We start from the raw sequence: 12,646 nt of genomic DNA, 5'->3' as shown, positions 1-12,646 counted from the left end.
CCTCGCTTTGCACACACCGGGATCCCATATGGTCACAGGTTCTAATCCCGGTGCCCTGCTTCCCCTCTAGCTCCCTGCTTGTGGCCTGGGAAAGAAGTCAAAAACAGCCAAAGCCTTGGGTGTATGCACCCATGTGTGGAAGACCCAGAAGAGGCTCCTGGCTCCTGGTTTTGGACTGGTGCAGCTTTGGCCATTGCAGCTGCTTGGTGAGTGAACCAGCAAATGAAGATCTGCCTCTCTGTCTCTCCTCTTGCTCTATCTGATTTTCAAAAAAAAAAAAAAAAAAAAAAGTCAAATTTAAAAAGGCAGGCAGTAAGACGGCGGTTGCCAGGAGCCGAGGAAGGGGATGTGGAGAGTTAGTATTCAGTGGCTACAGGGTCTGGTTTTGTTAGAGAAAAGGGTTCCGGAGATGGCTGGTGGTGATGGCTGCCTAGCACTGTGCATGAATGTACCTAACACATGTTTGCAAATGGGTATGACAGTGTGAATGCCTAAACAACACTCAGCTCCCCAAACACAAACATTTTAACCCAAAAGTCCTATGCTGATGGCTGACGGATGAAGGGTAAGAGGTTATGTTTTAAATATGACCTCTGGGGCCCGGTGCGATAGCGTAGTAGCTAAAATCCTCACCTTAAACATGCCGGGATCCCATATGGGCACTGGTTGTAATATCAGCAGCCCCACTTCCCATCCAGCTCCCTGCTTGTGGCCTGGGAAAGCAGTCAAGGACGGGCCAAAGCCTTGGAACCCTGCATCCGCGTAGGAGACCCAGAAGAAGCTCCTGGCTCCTGGCTTCAGATTGGTTCAGCTCCAGCTGTCAGACGGAAGATCTTCCTCACTGTCCCTACTCCTCTCTGTATATCTGACTTTGCAATAAAAATAAATAAATCTTTTTTTTAAAAAAATATGACCTCTGCTAGGTGGGCCTGCTAGGAAGTTATGGGGTGGGGCTGGAGTGTCCCCACCACCAGGGTTTCTCTCCTATGCAGGTGTGTCCCCGCGCCCTCTCGGCTTTCAGGCTGGACATGGATTTGCTCTTCCACACACACTTGGCCATGGCCAGACTCCACCAGACACTAGACTAATGGGAACACCAAATCTTTTCTTCTTCTTTTTCTAAACCTAACAGTTTATAGTATTCAAGCAAAATTTTACAGAACTTCATGCATTTTAGGGTAATCAAAACGATGTGATAACTCTAACAAGCCATATATTAACAACTGAAGAGTACAACAGTCTTAGGCAGGTGAGCAGAGAAATCCCCAATAACTTAGCAAGTGAGGAATAACTGAGCTCTACCGCCTGCCAGGTGAGCTCTAGGAAAAGCTAAAGCGGAAGCCTGACCAGTAGGGTACAGGCTGAGAAATTACAGGCCAGCTGACTTTTCCCTGTCTGTTCAAAACTCCTATATTAGTCTCTCTATCTGCGCTGATTTTGGGGCTCCTGAGGGAACACCAAATCTTGAACTGTGAACTTCCATGGCGTAAATTTAAATAAGCGCTCCCCTTATTAAAAAGTTCCCCACATATTTTAGGAAGGTAAAGAAAAGCTGACTAATACAGAGGGTAAGTATCACGTTCTGTGTATTTTATCACCATAGAAACAACTGGGAAAGTGTTCTGTGCCAAGAGAAATATTCGCATCCTCTATAACAGGCAGAATACCTACACTACTTCTGCAACAAATAGTAGTAAGAAATAGCAACTCCATAGAACAATGAGCAATGACAGAGCAGGAAACTCACTCAACGCCTAATATATACATAGAAGCATCAAACTGGAGTAGTAACAGCAAAATGTAATTAAAATTACGTGTATATATATTACTAGTATTTTACCAGAATTGTAAAAAAATCTCAAAAGAAGAGCTGGCACAAGGACCCAACTGGCTATTCCTCCACCTCCTAGCACGGATCCTGGGTGGATGCTAGTTCATGTCCCGACTGTTCCACTTCCCATCCAGCTTCCTGTTGGTAGCCTGGGAAAGCAGTTGAGGATGGTCCAAAGCCTAGGGACCCTACACTCGAGTGGGACACCTGGAAGAAGCTCCTGGTTCCTGGCTTTGGATCAGCTCAGCTCCTGCCATTGTGGTGATTTGAGGAGTAAACCAGCAGGTGGAAAATCTTTCTCTCTGTCTCTCCTTCTATCTAGAAATCTGCTTTCCCAATGAAAATAACTAATTTTTTTAAAAAGGAAAAGATGGCTCAAGTATATGCTATGGCATGTGGTCATCAATAACACCATGGAAAGACCTCCATGACTCCAAAGGTTAAAAAAAAAGTGTCCAATAGTAAGCATAGAAAATTTACATAATTAAAACAGATTTGGGGGTTTGAATTTTCTTGTGGCAGATTAAGCCTCTGTCTACAATGCTGGGATCCCGTATCAGAGCGCTATTTGAGTTCCTGCTGTCCCACTTACAATCCAGCTTCCTGTTAATGTGCCCGGGAAGGCAGTGGAAGATGGCCAAAGTGTTACCCCCATGGGAGACCCACCTGGAGCTCCAGGCTCCTGGCTTTGACCTGGACCAGCCTCAATCATTGGGGGAGTGAACTATCAGATGGACGCACTCTCTCTCTCTCTTTCTCTTCCTTGTTCTCTGCAACTGTCTTTCATATAAACATGTAAATCTTTTTAAAAAGACAGATTTAAAAACTTACATGTGTAATATAATGTAAATCTACCGAAAAGGAAAAGGTACAATAGAAACTACTCAGGTAGCACCTCAGGACATTCCTCCCTGGTCAGGGTCCCTGTCCCCTGGCGCTGCTGTGACAGGGCAGCAAGGAGCCACGTGACATTTGCCTCCCCCCCAACTGAGGGTCACAGGAGAGAGAGTGGGGTCTTCCCGTCGCACACCTTCCCCACCACATCCCTTCTCATCCCACCCAGAGACCTGTGGGTCTGCAATCCCCTCACCTACGTAACAAACATTTTGAAACGAAAATTTTTTTTAAAGGTCAAGGAAAAAGAGTTGGAATGACAAGTACCAAACTTACACTTCTGACTGGTACCGGTAAACACAGGCTTCTATGTTGTCTACATGAATGTGTATTTAGTTATTAGATGTAGTCTTATTTTTTAAACGTGACTTACTGAACTTTATTTACTTGCAAAGCAGAGTGACAGAGTGACTGGGAAGGGGAGAGAGAGAGAGAGAGAGAGAGAAAGCTCCTTCATCTACTGATTCACTCTCCAAATGGCCACACTGGATGGGGCAGGGTCGGGAAGTCAGGAGCCCGGGTTTCTCCCATGGGCGCCAGGGATCAGATAATTTGGCCATCTTCTGCAGCCTTCCCAGGTGCATTAGCAGGGAACCCCAGGACTTGAACCCAGTGTCCACGCAGGTTGCTGGCCTCACAGGCGACAGCTTGACCCGTTGCACCCCAGCAAATTAAACATTTTGAATTTTTAATTAATTTACCTGAGAGACAGAGAAAGCCTCCCCGCCCTGCCCCCCCAACACACAACTGGTTAACCCCTTAAGTGACTGCAGCAGCCAGAACCAGGCTTCCAGGAGCTGGCACTCTCACGTGGGTGGCAGGAACCCAACAACTTGAACTTGCTGCTTCACAGAGTGACAAATGAGTAGGAAGCTAGAATCAGGAGGAGTTAACCCCGGGTGATTTGAGAGGCCAGCAGCCCAGCTGGCAACTTTCCCTCTGGGCCCCACCCACCCCCATACTGAACAATTAAAAAAATAAATTAAATGCAGCCATAGAGCCTGTAGTCAAGGGAAGCTAAGGACCCACTGGAACGTCGAGGAGAGAAGCATGGCTGTGATGCCAAGGACCCAGCTGCCACGGCCGAGAGACCCTTGCTTGACAGCAGAACGTGGGCTTGGAGGGTGGGCCCTTTCTCCTGCATTCTAGTTGCTTTGATTTTCAATCTCTCACACGATCTCATTTTATTCAACAAAGACTACCTTCTGGGCCCAGCATGACGGCTCAAGTGGCTAAATCCTCACCTTGCCAGCGCCGTGAGACTCCCACTGCACTGAGTGGCAGACCCAGAAGAAGCTTCTGGCTTCAGATCGGCTCATTGCAGCCACTGGGGAGTGAACCAGTGGATGGACGACCTCTCATCTGTCAATCTGCCTTTCCAATAAAAACAAATAAATCATTAAAAAAAAAAAAAAGACCACCTCCCCGGGGACAGGAGAGCTGGGGCTTCCTGTTCCTGTGAGGCACTCACTGAGATTTCCTTCGACGGGAACCAGCCGGCGCTCCAGCTGGCTTCCCACAGGAAAAAACTCACCCCTTCCTTCCTCGCGTCAGACGAAGGATCACCCCTCGCCGGCTTGCCACCCCAGCCCTGTTCTCACACAGCTGCCTCTGTCACACAGCAGGGAGACAGGGCTCAGGGACGTGGGCAGACAGGCAGTTCCAGCTGGCTATCAGCTCTGTCCAACAACAACAGGCTGGGGAGCGAGTTTCCTGCCGCCACCTCGCAGCTCTACAGGACTGCGCAAGGCTCAGGGTGAACGCGCCCTCCCAAACACTGTGCAGGCACTTCCAAACTTCACTGCATCAAAATGAGCTTAATTTTTTTGAAGTACTACTGGACTAAACTGGGGGGCTGGTAGGGAGGAGGAGGCAGGACAGACATCCAATTGGACAAGAGAATGAACAGTTGAGTTGTGATGGTCAGAACTTCAGGAGTGATTCCCAGAAATAGCTAAGTTTGGGAATCCCGGACTGCTATGCCCACTTGGGGTGCCTCAGTCTCCATAGTCTCTGAATGTGCTGTGAAATGTCTTTAAATTTTGAAAGGGAGGAGGGAGGGAGGGGTGGGGAGAGACAGAGAGAGCGAGAATGCACACACATTGGCATTGGCTGGTTTATTCTTGAAATGCCCGTAATGGCTAGGAATAGAACAGGATCGGAACCAGGAGCCAGGAAACCAAGGCAGGCCTCCTATGTGGGCACTGGGGATGCAATCTATTGCTCCCAGGGTCCGCATTTGCAAAAGAAAAAAACCAGAGTTACCAGCTCAGAGGGGTACCAAAGCAGGCACTCTAACAAGCGGCAGACAGAGGGACAGGCGTATTCACCCCTTGTCCAACAGCCAGCACTGAGTACATCTTGAAGAGCTCGGGTCAGAGCCAGCACCAGACAGAAAAGAAAAGAGTCCCAGACCTTGAGGGTCTGGGCTCCTGATGGAGTAAAAAAGTTAGATCCTGGCTCTGCCACCTGCTCGTCGTGTGAACAATAAACAAGTGATGACCTCTTTGGACCTCGACTTCCTCGGTGACGAAACGAGGATGACAAGTTAGCCCCTTTAGTCGAGGGGACAGGTGTGAGCCCAGTGCACACTCTGCACAATGCGATGTCAGTGTGCAAATAAGAAAACAAGGCCGAGAGGCCGTGAGTATCGTGACCCAAGTCCCAAAGTGGGCTAGACCTAAGATGAACACAGAAGCTGCTTTCTTTCTCCACGAGTGTTCTTCCAGCTCAAATTAGACACCGGGCTCAATTCTGTCCCCTCTGCTACCCGACCTGGCAGCCCACAGACTCTCTGAGTTGCAGGAATAGCCGACAGCCGGCTCTCTCCGAAGCGTTCTGCGTGGTGCTTCCAAGCGCGGAAGGCGGGATGCACGGATGCGTGTGCACGGGAGAAGAACCAAGGACCTATCAACCACCTTGTTCAAGGAGGGAATCGCGGTGCTAAGGAAAATGTCCTGGCCTGAGAGTTGGGGCTCCCGTTCCTGTACCCCCAGAGTCCACGAGGTGGCCTTGAACACGACGCTGAACCCCTCTGCACCTAGGTTTTTTTAGGTTCTCAAAGCTACGCGGTTAAGGGGAAAGGGTTACCCTCTGCATCAAACACTAGCACGGAAATCCCGGGATATTTCCCTCCCCTGGGTCCCGCGCCTCCCTCTTCTGTGTCTGACAGGGAAGGGTGCAGACAGACACCTTTCCGCGGAAACTGCAGTCGGTGGGGTTACGGAAGGAACTCAGGTGGGAATTCAGACATCCCCAGGGGCACCGGGGGCGCAGGCGGCGGCAGGCCGGGAGCGGGGGGCAGCGCCGAGGGCCGCCGGGCTGCAGCGACCCTTACCTGGGGGCGGGCGGGAGGCGGGGAGCCGCGCCGGAACCAAGGCGCGCACGCCGGCGAGGGGCGCGCGACCGAGTGAGGCCCGCGACCCCGCGGCCGCGTCCAGACGCTGAGGGCCGCTCGGTTCCCGCGCCGCGCCACGACTGCGCCCGTCGGAAGTCGCCGAAGGAGGCGCCGAAGGCCCAGCGGCACGGCGCTCCACGGTGGGAAAGGGGTACTCACGGCGCGGGCGGGCGAGCGGGCGGGCGACGGGCTCCGAGCGCCGGGCCGAGTCCTCGGCGGCGCGTGAGGCGCCAAGTGCGGACGCGGGAATGGACGGCGGGGCTGACGTGCCCAGGGGCCCCCGCGCCCTCCCGGGCTATGAATCAGCTGCGGGACGAGCGCCGAGGGCGGGCGTTACGGGAAAGCCGCGGGGGAGGGCCGCGGGGGGAGGGCTGTTGCAATTTCCCGTCTTGCTCCGGGACTCTTGGCACTCCCGGGACCCACAGGAATTCTGCTCCCTGATCCTGTCGGTCCTCGTGGGGAGGCGGATGGGGCTCTTTTGCGGGGAGGCGCGGTTCCAGGGACCCGTACTGGGCAGACGGGCGGCGGGGGCCGGTGGGAGAAGGAAGTAGGAGAGGCCTGGCAAGGGTTGGTGCGACGACAAGGACGATTCAGCGGCCCGAGGCGGGAGCCGGCGCCCAGCGCGGTCCCCCTTCGAGCCACCGGTTATCCCAAGCTGGCTTTTCAGCCAGACTTCCCTGTGGCCTACAGAGGGAGTTCAGAGGGGATTGCGCGCCCCGTCTGGAGACGCGCAGTTCGAGGACAGTCCCCAAATCTGATTTGGAGTGGCACGACCCGGTTTTCTTTCTTCCCATTGCATCTGGGGAGCGTGTGCGGGCACGCGGGTGTGTGTGTGCGTGTGTGTGTGTGTGTGTGACTTTGAAAAACATACTGGATCCCACTTGCTAGCTATAGGATTTTAGCAGCACAGTGCGCTGTTGGAGCTCGTACTGTCTGACGCCGCCTCCCCAGCAGCCGGGACCCAGGGACCTTTCGTGGGTCTGGGTGCCAGACAGCCTCGCAGGCGTGTTCTCGGGGTCCTCGCTCCTGGTGCTTGATTTGGAATACGGTTTGGAGACCCTGGGAAATGTCGCAAACGTAAGGGAGTAAGAAGCTAAGAGTGGTAAGGGAAAAGCGACCCTGAAGTCGTAGCTTAGTATCACCTCCGTGTATCCATCCACACTTAACCCCCCTCTTCACCATTGTCCTCCCAGGGGAAGAACTTTCTAAGGCCTTAGCTCACTCAATCCCTTGTTGTGCCAGGAAGGCCACAGTGCACGGTCAATATTTAATGACAGCGAAGGAAAAGGTGCTTTTTTGTCTTGCAAATAGATGTATAGTCAGTCCTTTGCCACACCTTGCATTACTTAAAAAGTTTGAAACAAAGTCCATTAGAGTAGCCATCTGCCTGGAAGGCCACAGAAACTGTCAAATCAGGCTCCCAAGCTTCGGGGAAACTTCGTGATTTCATATTGCTCCCAACCCTCATCCCAGGTTCATTCTGCTTAATACAGTTGAGAGGGCTGTCTCCCATAGCAGCTGATGTATTACACAAAATATTTTCTTTTTTTTTTTTTAAGATTTATTTATTTATTGGAAAGTCAGATATACAGAGAGGAGGAGGGACAGAGAGGAAGATCTTCTGTCCGATGTTTCACTCCGCAAGTGAGCACAACGGCCGATGCTATGCTGATCCAAAGCCAGGATCCAGGAGCCTCTTCCAGGTCTCCCACACGGGTGCAAGGTCCCAAAGCTTTGGGCCATCCTCGACTGCTTTCCCAGGCCACAAGCAGGGAGCTGGATGGGAAGTGGAGCTGCCGGGATTAGAACCGGTGCCCATATGGGATCCCGGGGCGTTCAAGGTGAGGACTTTAGCCGCTAGGCCATTGTGCTGGACCCACAAAAGATTTTCAGTGTATAACTTTTCTGTAAAGTGAACTTAGCTGACTTTGAGCTCCTGTTAAACTGAAGGAGACGAGTGTCAAAATGTGGTACCCACCTAAAAGATGCGTGTTTTTGCCCCACCCTGATGTATCACCCGGACCCCTTTATGCTGGGGTCATGTGGCCACCGTGCCTGTCAGTCTGTGACAGTGACTACTGAGGCAGAGGTGGACGGCACACCGTGATTGGCCACCGCCACTAGGAGGCACAACCAACACAGAGCGGAGGGAACCTCCAGAGGGACCACCACCCCTCAACAGCATCTTGGTTTCAGACTTGGGGTCCCCAGAAAAGCAAAAGAAAAGATGTCCGCTGTTTTAAGGCACCGACTTTGTAATAGTTTGGTATGGCAACCCTGGGAAATGGATGCATTTGCCATGTGCCTAAGGTTAGTTATTAACATTACCCTGAAAATGACTGCAATGAAAAAGATGAAAAATACTGCTGGTTGATTCTAGTAAGAGCCCAAATACTCACCCTTGCTGAACGTTGAGAAGGGAGTGTCGCAAAAGCACATGCTTATCCTGCGCTGTTGAACGCGTCTCGATGTCTTACTGTCTCCACCTCGTCTTACGGAGCTGCTTGTTCTCCACTTGTCCCAGAGTCCCATTCCTGACTTCCTGCTCAGCATCCACGCAGCCTCCTGCGTGATCACATCCATGGCTCGAGCTGGCACCTGTGCGCGGGCCGCCCTCACGTCTTGCTTGTCACTGCAATGATGTCATGTGAGCTTCAGACCCACGTACACGTTCTCCAGAGTTCAGTCAACACGCCCAAGCTCCAAGTTTCTGCTTTCCCTCACTCAGTTCTCTTATATGGGGTGAGTGGTCTCATCTTTTTTTGCGTTTTGTATCTTTCACCGGAAAGACAGATTTATAGAGAGGAGACAGATCTTGCTTCCGCTGGTTCGCTTCCCAAATGGCCACAACTGCCAGAGTTCTGCTGATCCGAAGGCAGGAGCCAGGAACTTCCGGATAACCCATTGTGGGTGCAGGGTCCCAAGTCTTTGGGCCATCCTCTGCTGTTTTCCAAGGCTACAAGCAGGGAGCTGGAAGGGAAATAGAGGAGCTGGGACACGAACCGGCACCTATATGGGATCCTGGCATTTGGAGCTGAAGGATTAGCAAGTTGAGCTATTGCACTGGGCCCAAGAGGTTCTATCTTTAATCTCTGTTAAGATCCAAGCTTATTTTAGAATCTTCTGGATACTGGAGGTGCAAACCTGGCCACATATTCCTTCAAAGAATCTCATGTGTCTATTGTAGTGGAGATGTAAGAAAATCATACCCCTGAACTACCCCAATTCCCAGGAGAAAAAAGCGTAACTGTCAAAATGATAGATCGAGTATAAAGACTTATGAAGGTTCTTCAAAAATTCATTGAAAATGCATATTGTGGGGCTGGCACAATGGCACAACAGACTGATTCTCTTCCCTGTGGCACTGGTATCATATATGGGTGCCAGTTGGTGTTCTGGCTTCTCTACTTCTGACCCAGATCTGCTTATGGCCTGGGAAGGCAGCTGAGGATGGCCCAAGTTCTTGGGACCCTGAACCCATGTGGGAGACCCAGAGGAAGCTCCTGGCTTCCAGCTTCAGATCAGCTCCGCTCTGGCGGTGGTGGCCAACTGAGGAGTGAACCAGCAGTAGGAAGACCTTTTCTCTCCATCTTTCCTTATCTGTCTGAAATTCCAGCCTTCAAACAAAATAAATAAATCTTTAAAAAAAAGGAGAAAATGCATATTATGAAAAAATATCTAAGAAGTTAGTCTTTTTTCCCTCAGATTTATCATGTAATTCTATTTTCTAAACACTTTTTTGAATTACTCTCATATAGTACAAAATCAACTGTAGAAACTGTGAAATATAGTTGATTCTATTTGCTCAACAATGATGAACAATCTGTAATTCCACATTAGGCATTATTTATTACCAAAGTGTTTGACAAAACCACGTTATGGGATCACATTGTCTCATTTGACATCCTACAGATTCACCTTGAGCTTTCGGTGGGTCTCTGTGCCTATGACTGGTGATGACACTGTCATCTAAGAATAAATAGCAATTCGAGTTACTTTGTAAACATTTCCTAGGATGGTGAAAACCCCAGTAAGTCTTCCAAAAATTTTTAAAATCTGAAGTGTATGATGTTAAGAGACGTCACATCTAAATAACCAAAAAAAAAAAAAAAAAAAAAAACCACTCGGCAGTGACCTAACAAGGTGTTGCATGTCAGAAGGTCAGGTGGAACTTTCCTTTTTTTTTTTTTTTTCTTTCTGAGATCTAAGGGAGTTTAATTGAGGGATAGCTTCATCCTTTGCAATTCGGTGAATGTTCTTGGCTGGAGCTGGATGTTATATGGAACTTGATGACTTGTGTGTGGTCCACCTTTGGGATTTGTGTGCACCTGTCTTCTTGACAACACCAGAAACCAGGCAGTGGCCGAAAACCTGCAACTTTCTCCTTATGGGTTTTAGACAGAGTGTCAACTGTGCTTTGCTTAGGTAGCTTTTCTCAACTAGTCCGGTGGCAGCGGGACTTGGTAAAGTTGAGGGCGTCGTTAATGCTGCTGGATGGGGCACTCATACCATAAGAGAAGTAATTTGAGAAGCAGCAGATAGGAATTTTGGGGACTTTTGCAAACTGTTTGCTTAAGGTTAATGCAGCATACCTCTATAATTATGCTCACATTTAAACCACGTTGCTCATAAACTGTGTCTTTTTGAGAGTTTAAAATCTGACAATTCCTGCAATTTCATTGGGTAGGGATTTTTAGTGCAGTGACACTCAAGGCAGTTGTTGATATGCATATGTTTGTTCGGTCCACCATTTTCCTGTATATTTTCAGTTCTCTTAGTATTGTTTTTTATTCCTCCATCTTTCTTTGAGGTTATATAGATATCTCATTTTAAAGAAAGATTTAGTTGCTTGGAAAGGTGAGTTACAGAGAGACAGATCTTCCATCCCATGGTTCACTCCTCAACTGGCTACAATGGCTGGAGCTGGGCCACCCTGAAACCAGAAGCCAAGAGGCTCATCAGAGTCTCCCAGGTGCTTGTTGGGAACCAGGTACCTGGGCTGTTGTCTGCTACTTTCCCCAGGCCAGTAGCAGAGCTCAGAAGTGGAGCAGTTGCAACCAGCACCCATAAGGGATACTAGAATTGCATACAGCAGCTTAACTTGCATTGCTACAACACCAGCTCCTATTTGGAACTTTTAAAGCTCTAGTGTAATTTGCATTTTTAAATTATTATACTTTGATGTTTTATTGTTTTCTCTATAAATTGTAACGTAGGTCCTTAATTTTTATTGATTACTTTGGGATAATGTTTCACCATTCCGTGTAATAGGTCTATTTAAACCATGCATCCCATCCTTTATACCATAAAGTGTATTATACCTATGGACAAGATTGAACTCACAATTTTATATATATATATATACTTAGCTAATTAAAATTAAGAGGAAAACTAGTCTTTTACATTTCCCTCTGTGTTTACCTTTCCCCTGTATTCTTAAATCTTTGCCAAAGATCTAACTTTTTATCTAGTATTATTTCCCTAAGCGTAAAAGAACTTTAGCATTTTAAAATTGCAGATCAATTAGAGATACATAGTCTTAGTTTATTATTATCTGAAAATACCTCGTCTGTCAAGGCTATTTTTGCTTGATATAGAATTCTGGGATGACGTCCTTTTCTTTCAAACATTATGTAATGACGTCTCGCGGCTCTCTGGCTTGCTTTACTTCTGAGAAGAAATTAGCCATTGGTTGACTCTTCTTTCCCCAGTATATGTAATTAATCAGTTTTTTCTTCGATTGCTTTCAGTATCTTCTCCTTATCTTTGTTTATCAATTATACATTGATGATCTATTTAGGAATTTAAAAATATGATTGTTATTCATGCTGTGTGGCATTTGCTAAGCCTCTTTAATGTTTCAGTGTATGTCTTTTATCAAATTTGATGTTTTTAGTGAGCATGTCTTCAGATGTCTTTCCTGCCCCATTATGCTTCTCATGTCTGAGACTCCAGTTATACGTGCGTTAGTCAGCAGGATACAGTCCCAAATTCCATGAAACTTTGTTTTCCATATTTTCTCTTACTAGATTAGATCATTTCTGCTAAATTATCCTTAAGTTTATTGCCATTACTCTGTCACTACACTGTTTTATAAATCAGTCTGACAAATTTTGTGTCATAGACATTGTCCATTTCAGTCTGTTCTTTAGTTTCTGTAGTGATAAGTCAGTCTTTCAACTATTGTAGACATATTTTCATTGATTTCATTAAGCATGTTTAGAAATACTGCTTTTTAAAAAAAATTTTAAATTATTTGTTGTTTTATATTGTGATGTGCAGAAGGGTGAGTGTGGTGGAGCTGCTTGGCTGTGACCAGAGGTGGCACCTCCCGCAGCTGGAATAGGAGCTGCTGAGGGAATACGTGATTGAGAGGACACGCCACGAGTGCTTTTCTCTGCTAAGTTAGATTCCTGTTCCATAAAACACTGTTTTGAATGCAATCCGGTTTTTTCAGAAGGTTGGGATAGGCTTACATGTTGCTAACCTCTAGATCTGGACATTGCTGAAGGCCCACTGGGATT

The 12,646-nt window shown here is 48.2% G+C and overlaps 1 protein-coding gene across 1 annotated transcript in view; it reads right to left on the bottom strand.

Moving 5' to 3' along the window:
• Positions 1-4,037, bottom strand: part of OSMR (oncostatin M receptor) — a 49,918-nt gene extending 45,881 nt beyond the window's left edge. The window contains exon 1 of the mRNA XM_040977479.1: positions 3,970-4,037. The gene's annotated coding sequence lies outside the window, so the exon portion shown is untranslated. The remainder of the gene's footprint in view (positions 1-3,969) is intronic.
• Between the last annotated feature and the right edge of the window lie 8,609 nt (positions 4,038-12,646).

Source organism: Ochotona curzoniae, unplaced genomic scaffold (assembly GCF_017591425.1).
Source record: "Ochotona curzoniae isolate NIBS_2020 unplaced genomic scaffold, NIBS_Ocur_1.0 contig_2754, whole genome shotgun sequence".
Taxonomy (NCBI): Eukaryota; Metazoa; Chordata; class Mammalia; order Lagomorpha; family Ochotonidae; genus Ochotona; species Ochotona curzoniae.
The sequence above is the reverse complement of the archived record's forward strand: the minus strand, read 5'-3'. Positions and strand labels throughout refer to the sequence as shown.